The sequence below is a fragment of the Moschus berezovskii genome, chromosome 28 (genome assembly GCF_049115385.1).
Source record: "Moschus berezovskii isolate FMDL1 chromosome 28, NW_MosBer_1.0, whole genome shotgun sequence".
Classification (NCBI taxonomy): domain Eukaryota; kingdom Metazoa; phylum Chordata; class Mammalia; order Artiodactyla; family Moschidae; genus Moschus; species Moschus berezovskii.
In genome coordinates this window covers 14,512,281-14,519,836 of record NC_142487.1, presented here as the reverse complement: position 1 = coordinate 14,519,836, position 7,556 = coordinate 14,512,281, and the positions used below count along the sequence as shown (strand labels likewise).

The 7,556-nt window shown below is 42.4% G+C and overlaps 1 non-coding gene across 1 annotated transcript; it reads right to left on the bottom strand.

Annotated features, from left to right (window-relative positions):
• Positions 1 to 5,354: 5,354 nt before the first annotated feature.
• On the bottom strand, positions 5,355 to 5,427 carry TRNAR-CCU (transfer RNA arginine (anticodon CCU)). Its single transcript has one exon. It is a non-coding gene; the product is annotated as a tRNA-Arg (tRNA).
• Between the last annotated feature and the right edge of the window lie 2,129 nt (positions 5,428 to 7,556).

The window sequence follows — 7,556 nt, the reverse complement described above, 5'->3', positions numbered from 1 at the left end:
CTCAAAGGGCAGAGATCTTCCCAACCCAGGGATCGAACCCAGGTCTCCTGCATTTCAGGCGGATTCTTTCCTAGCTGAGCCACCAGGGAAACATGGATAAATGCAGGAGACATGAAGCTTAGGGTCACGAAATCACCACATGTCACACAGCTAGATAAAAGCAGAGTTCAGGTATAGAACCTAAGTTTCATATAGAAACCAGTTTCAGGGTTCAGTTACGTTTCAGAATTCAGAGTGTTCTAGATTTTAAAAAAGACAATCAGACAGTTACACCATAGATTCACAACATCCTTGGTGCAGTCTGGGATGGCACTCTGTAATCACTGTAGATTTCTGCAGTGAAATATATGATTACTCATACCTTGTGGTACATGTAGACCAAAATTAGCTGCATGGTGGTTCAGGTGAGGTTTTGCTGCCAAATAAGCTTAGGTCAGATTAGGTTTTGCCAAATGAATTATGAAGGACTTTCGGGTTTTTAAAGCTTTGGGACTTTGGAAATTCCAGTAAAGGACTGTGGACATTTAATAACTAATACCCATTGAGTTCTTGCTCACAACAGATTTGGGCTAAGTCTTGTGCATTCTCAGAATCCTGTGAAGGGAGATATTTTCAAGATATCAATCATTTTCCTCTCCTTTCCTTCTTCTCTTTCTTTCTTTCTTTTTTTTTGAGCTAAGTGGGAGGCTTTTATTTCACTGTGTGTGGGTGGAGGGGGCCTGGACAGAGGGCAGCAGGCGGGGCAGGAGGGGCTGGAGGTTGGAAACGGGCTGGGCAGGGGGAGGGCACCTTCTTCTCTTTCAAGTGAGCTCTGTATTCTCTGACTTGGGGGTGGGAGTGTTACCAAACCGATTAACTGGATCTACTCTGGAGTTCTAGCCCAGGCTAAGACCCCTTATCTCATCTAGGAAGGTTCTTTTACAATTGATTTTGTGCAGCCAATAAAAAAAAAAATAAGAATGGAATAGCACAAGCTTTATTCAGTGGCCAATGAATGGAAAGGCAGGAACCCGGTTCACAAATCAACCTCTCAACCTGATTAGGGCTGAGACACCAAATATACAGTATAGGAGGATCGAGTAAAAGGAAGGGATTTGGAAAGAGTCAGAGGAATGTTCATGAGTTAGCGGAGCTTTTCTACTTGTTGTCAAGGCAATTGTCAACTGTCATTGTGCCTTGGGTGTGTCATTTAGATTCTTTTTTTTTTCAGTATTTATTTGGTTGCTCTGGAACTTAGTTGCAGCACGCAGGATCTTCAGTTGCAGCATATGGGATCTAGTTCCCTGACCAGGAATGGAACCTGAGCCCCCTGCATGGGGAGTCTTGGCCACTGGACCACCAGGAAGGTCCTTGTCATTCAGATTCTAATGCATTAGAAAGAGCGTATACTGAGGCTCAAGGTCCACTGGAAATCAAATCTATCATCTTGGGCCTGGTTGGTTCTAAATTGTTTTTTCTCTTTGCAGCTTCTTCCTGAAACTTAGTAAGAGCAATCAGTTTCTCTTTGAGGGAGGGGCAGAGTATGATTCTGGGGCAGCAGCCTTGGTAACAGGGGAGGCTGGATGGGGTAGGAGCCTGGGAGTTTCTCCACCTTCTCTGCCACCAAAGCTCTTCCAGCCCCAAATGGGGAGGGGACGTGGGGCTTTGATAAACCACTTTGGACAAGTGAAAGCCAAAATAAGACAAATCAAAACACTGGAAATGTATGCCTCACCCAAGGCTAGGGAGAGAAAAGATTTGGAGCTCCTGGAAGCACAGGTCTGCTGGCAGGACCCCAAGGGTTAGGGCCCAGGCTGCATCTAGACAAGCTGGGGCCCAGGGTGGGTGGCCTCTGCTTCTGGAGCAGACCTCCTGACTGGACACTGTCGGCTCTGGCCGTCCTTACTGCTCTCTCATAACGTGTGCAAGTAAGGCCTTGCTTTGTAACCAGAAAGCTTTTCTCCTGCCAGATACTGACCCCGCTGCTGAATAGACAGTGCTCAGTAAGAGCTCACTCGCTGATTTTTCAGGGAGGACTTGAAAGGTGGGAGTGGTGGGGGTAACGGCTAACTGCGGTTCACTCCCTCTGAAGTGTTTGGTTTAGGAGATCCTCTGATCTACTTCCTTACAACCTAGGTCAGGTTTCATTACATCATCCTACACTCAAAGCGCCAGAGCCTCGTGGCAAATTGGTGCAATCCGCAGGCCTAAGTGGCACAGTGCTGCGCCGTGTCCCCGTTGGAGTGAATCCCACCATGTGATTTTTCCCTCTGGCCACAGAACCCGAGGGACAGCCTTTCAAGGAAAGGGTTTGTTCTTTTTCTTCCCCTTTGAAAGTATTTTTAAAATATGACTGCCCCCTGGTGGTTAAAATTGTGTGTGTGTGGGGTGTGTGTGTGTGTGTGTGTGTGGGTGGGTGGGTGTGGGTGTGGGTGTGTGTGTGTGTGTGTGGGTGTGTGTTAGTTGGGCTCAGTAAAGGACAGAAATGGTATGGATCTATTAAGAAGAAGAGGCAAGAATACATAGAAGAACTGTACAAAAAAGATCTTCACGACCCAGATAATCACGATGGTGTGATCACTCACCTAGAGCCAGACATCTTGGAATGTGAAGTCAAGTGGGCCTTAGGAAGCATCACTACGAACAAAGTGATGGAATTCCAGCTGAGCTATTTCAGATCCTAAAAGATGCTGTGAAGTGCTGCACTCAATATGCCAGCAAATTTGGAAAACTCAGCAGTGGTCACAGGACTGGAAAAGGTCAGTTTTCATTCCAATCCCTAAGAAAGGCAATGCCAAAGAATGCTCAGACTACCGCACAATTGCATTCATCTCACACGCTAGCAAAGTAATGTTCAAAATTCTCCAAGCCAGGCTTCAACAATACGTGAACCGTGAACTTCCAGATGTTCAAGCTGGTTTTAGAAAAGGCAGAGGAACCAGAGATCAAATTGCCAACATCCACTGGATCATTGACAAAGCAAGAGAGTTCCAGAAAAACATCTATTTCTGCTTCATTGACTATGCCAAAGCCTTTGACTGTGTAGATCACAATAAACTGTGAAAAATTCTGAAAGAGATGGGAATACCAGACCACCTGACCTGCCTCTTGAGAAATCTGTATGCAGGTCAGGAAGCAACAGTTAGAACTGGATGTGGAACAACGGACTGGTTCCAAATAGGAAAAGGAGCACATCAAGGCTGTATATTGTCACCCTGCTTGTTTAACATATGCAGAGTACATCATGAGAAACGCTGGGCTAGATGAAGCACAAGTTGGAATCAAGATTGCTGGGAGAAATATCAATAACCTCAGATATGCAGATGACACCACCCTTATGGCAAAAAGTGAAGAAAAGCTAAGGAGCCTCTTGATGAAAGTGAAAGAGGAGAGTCAAAAAGTTAGCTTAAAGCTCAACATTCAGAAAACAAAGATTATGGCATCTGGTCCCATCACTTCATGGGAAACAGATGGGGAAACAGTGGAAACAGTGGTTGACTTTATTTTGGGGGGCTCCAAAAATCACTGCAGATGGTGATTGCAGCCATGAAATTAAAAGACGCTTACTCCTTGGAAGGAAAGTTATGACCAACCTAGACAGCATATTAAAAAGCAGAGACATTACTTTGACAACAGAGGTCAAAGGCTATGGTTTTTCCAGTAGTCATTTATGGATGTGAGAGTTGGACTGTGAAGAAAGCTGAGTGCCGAAGAATTGATGCTTTTGAAGTGTGGTGTTGGAGAAGACTCTTGCGAGTCCTTTGGACTGCAAGGAGATCCAACCAGTCCATCCTAAAGGAGATCATTCCTGGGTGTTCATTGGAAGGACTGATGCTGAAGCAGAAGCTCCAATACTTTGGCCACCTGATGCGAAGAGCTGACTCATTTGAAAAGACCCTGATGCTGGGAAGGATTGGGGGCGGGAGGAGAAGGGGATGACAGAGGATGAGATGGCTGGATGGCATCACTGACTCAATGGACATGAGTTTGAGCAAACTCCAGGAGTTGGTGATGGACAGGGAGGCCTGGCGTGCTGTAGTCCATGGGGTCGCAAACAGTTGGACGTGATTCAGTGACTGAACTGAACTGAACCAAGTTTTTATTTTTTTTTAAACTCAATAATTTCTGAACAGAGGGACTTCCTTGACATGTTGATAAATCTGAACCTAGGCTTAAAGGTGAAGGCACTTTAGTAGAAGGATCTCCACTTAATTCAGGAACACAGCAAAGTCATTCCTTTGGCCAGGTTTCATTTTCCAAAGATGACCACAGTGATATCGTCCACGCTCTTCTTACAATGTAATCCTGACCCTCCACCCACTGGCTGGGGAGTGTATATCCCTTTCTCTTGCCTCTGTGGGTAGACTTCTAATACAGTAATGATGGAATTGAGGCTTTGTGACTTTCAAGATTGATCATAAGAATGCTATTATATCTCTGCCTTACTCTGTTAAAATACTCTTAAAAACCAGCTATCATGTTGGAAATAAGTCCAAATCAGCCATCGTAAAAAGACCACACAAAGAGATCAGGTGTTAATGTTTTAGCCCAAGTCTGACAGCTTGAGATCCTGCCCAAAGCCAGCAACAACTGCCAGGCAAACAACTGAAGCATCCCTGGTGATTTTATGCCTCAGCTCTTTAACCATCCCCAGCCTTTCAGTCTTACCAACCTGAGGCTGCAGACAGTATGGAGCAAACGTGAATAATGCCCACTGTGCCCCATCCCGGCTCCTCACCCAAAGAATCCACAGTCATTTTATGCCATTTTGGGCAGTTCATTGTACAGTCCATGCACGTGTGCTAAGTCACTTCAGCAATGTCCAACTCTTTGCAACCGCGTGGACCATAGACTGCCAGGCTCCTCTGTCCATGGAATTCTCCCAGAAAGAGTGGGTTGCCATTTCCTCCTTCAGGGAATCTTCTCGACCCAGGGGTCGTGTTTCTTATGTCTTCTGCATTGGCAGGCAGGTTCTTTACCACTAGTGCCACCTGGGAAGCAGTCATGGTACAGTAATAATGACTAAAACTTTTGCTGTTATTAATACCACCATGACCACATTGGCATGATAGTTCTTGCTGAGAAAAAAATGAGAAGATCCAAAATTGATAAGGAGGAAGTAAACTTATATTATTTGCATGCGAAATAATTACATATCTGGAAAAGTCAAGAGAATACACTGAAAAATATTAGGACAGTAAGAGAATGAGGGGTTAGTTTCAAAACCTAATTTCTTTATTTCTTTAAAAAAATGTAAATATTTATTTATTTGGATACACTGGATCTTGGGGCACTCAGGATCTTTGACCTTTGTTGTGAATTCACGGTCTTTAGTTGTGGCATGTGAACCCTTAGTTGCGGCATGTGGGATCTAGTTCCCTGACTGGGGATCGAACTCAGGCCCCCTGCATTAGGAGTGCAGAGTCTTAGCCACTGGACCATGAAGGAAGTCCCCTAAAACCTAGTTTGTTTCTATTTTTACTTGCATAAATGACCAAAGTTGTGACTCCCATTGTCAAAATTTCTGTAACATTGCCTACTCATAATTGAAATTCTAATTTAGAGACATCATACGTGGAGAATACACACTGGTTGGCAGATTAGCAAATAGAACAAAATATAGGACATCCAGTTAAATTTGAACATTTGATAAACAACAAGGACAGTTCTAGCATAACCGTGCCCCATGAGTCCTGTTTGTTAGCAGAAAATAGATAAGCTCAGTCCACGTGCAAGGTGAGAGGTATAGACAAAGAAGAGAATACCAGAAGGCAGGGGTCATTTCAGAGACCCCTGTCATACTATCCCTCATAAATTTTCTTGAGAAATCCTTTTTTTGCCATTTTTTTCATTTATTTATTTATTTAAAAAAGAAAAAAAAAGCTTTATTGAGATCAAATTCACACACTGTATAATTTACCCTTTTAAAGTGTACAATTCAACATTTTTTAGGGAATTCCCTGGAGGTCTGGTGGTTAGGTCTTTGCACTTTCACAGGCTCCAAGGATTAGAAAAAGGGCATATTTGGGAGGGTCATCATTTTGCACAGCACAGTGTCTATTCACTGCTCATTTTAAAATTGTTATTTCTCTTTTTATTATTGAGCTTTGTTCTTTATATTATATATTACAGAATTAAATGTTATTATAATGCATTCTGAATACAAATCTCTGATCAGATACACATTTTGCATATATTTTCTACGAATCCATCGTCGTCTCTCCACTTTTTTGATGGTGTCCTTTGAAGCACAAAAGTTTTAAATTTTAATAAAGTTAAATGTACTTGCTTTCTCCTTAAGAAGAGCAACTTGCTGCTTAAGATATTCAATAATTTGATCTGCTTCTGCACCCTTCTGCTCCAATCTCTTCAGAACAGCATCACTGGTTGCCATTTTTGCCAAGAAACGGCAGAAAATCACGTGTCAGTGGACTAAGGCACCTCAGCAGCCTCAGCCGGGAGCAGGTAAGGAGCCCATTTATTTATTTTTAAGTCTTTTTTATTAAGCTTTTTATTTTGTATTGGGATATGGCTGATTAACAATGTCATGATAGTTTCAGGTGAACAGCCAAGGGACTCAGCCATGTATATATACATGTTTCCATTCTCCCCCAAACCCCCTTCCACCCAGGCTGCTACAGAACATTGAGCAGAGTTCCCTGTGCTATACAGTTAGTCTTTGCTGATTATCCATTTTCAATATAGCAACGTGTACATGATTACCCCAAACTCCCTAACTATCCCATCCCCCCTGGCAACGGTAAGTTCATTTTATAAGTCTGTGCCTCTCTTTCTGTTTTGTAAGTAAGTTCATCTGTATCATTTCTTTTTAGATTCAACATATAAGGGATGTATTACTATATTTTTCCTTCTCTAACCATTTTATTCCAAATAGATACTGTAGCTCAGAGAGCAAACCTGGATACCTCCCTTCCAGAATTTGTTCTGTGGCAATGATTTTATTAGACGAATCAAGGGCTTAAAGTTTTTCTCACTAGGTTTTCATCTAACCAAGGTTGAGGTGAACTGGTGTGTTATTACTCAGATCCTACATGAATAATAAAAGAGGAGGTGAATGATGAATTGCAGTGTTTGCACTTCATATGTTCACAGCGTTGCTGAGAGCTGTAAGTTATAAATATATGTATTGACGTATGTATCATCTCACAGACTGATATCAGGATTGTGAGATGATAGTTGCTTCCTATAAAAGGATGTGAACTGAAGTGGTAAATGTGATTGATGTGTTCAAGAAAAGAAAAGGCAGAAATGGAGAACTTCACCAGAGAACTAGAAGTTACATGTTTTTTAAAAAGAACAAAATGGAAATTATAAATGGGAAAAATACAGCTGAATTTAATAATGCATTAGATGTGTCTAATAGCAGATTGAAAACAAAATCAGTAATCTGGAAGGTCGGTTAGTAAAAATATCTGTACTGAAGGAGAGGGAAAAGAAGTAAACAATTAAAAAAAAAAAGAAGTAAACAATTGAGAGAGAAAAGAATGGACAATAGTGTGCAAGAGATACAGTGACTGCTCCGTGAAAAGGTGTGGACAGACTCGGCAGGTCCCCCA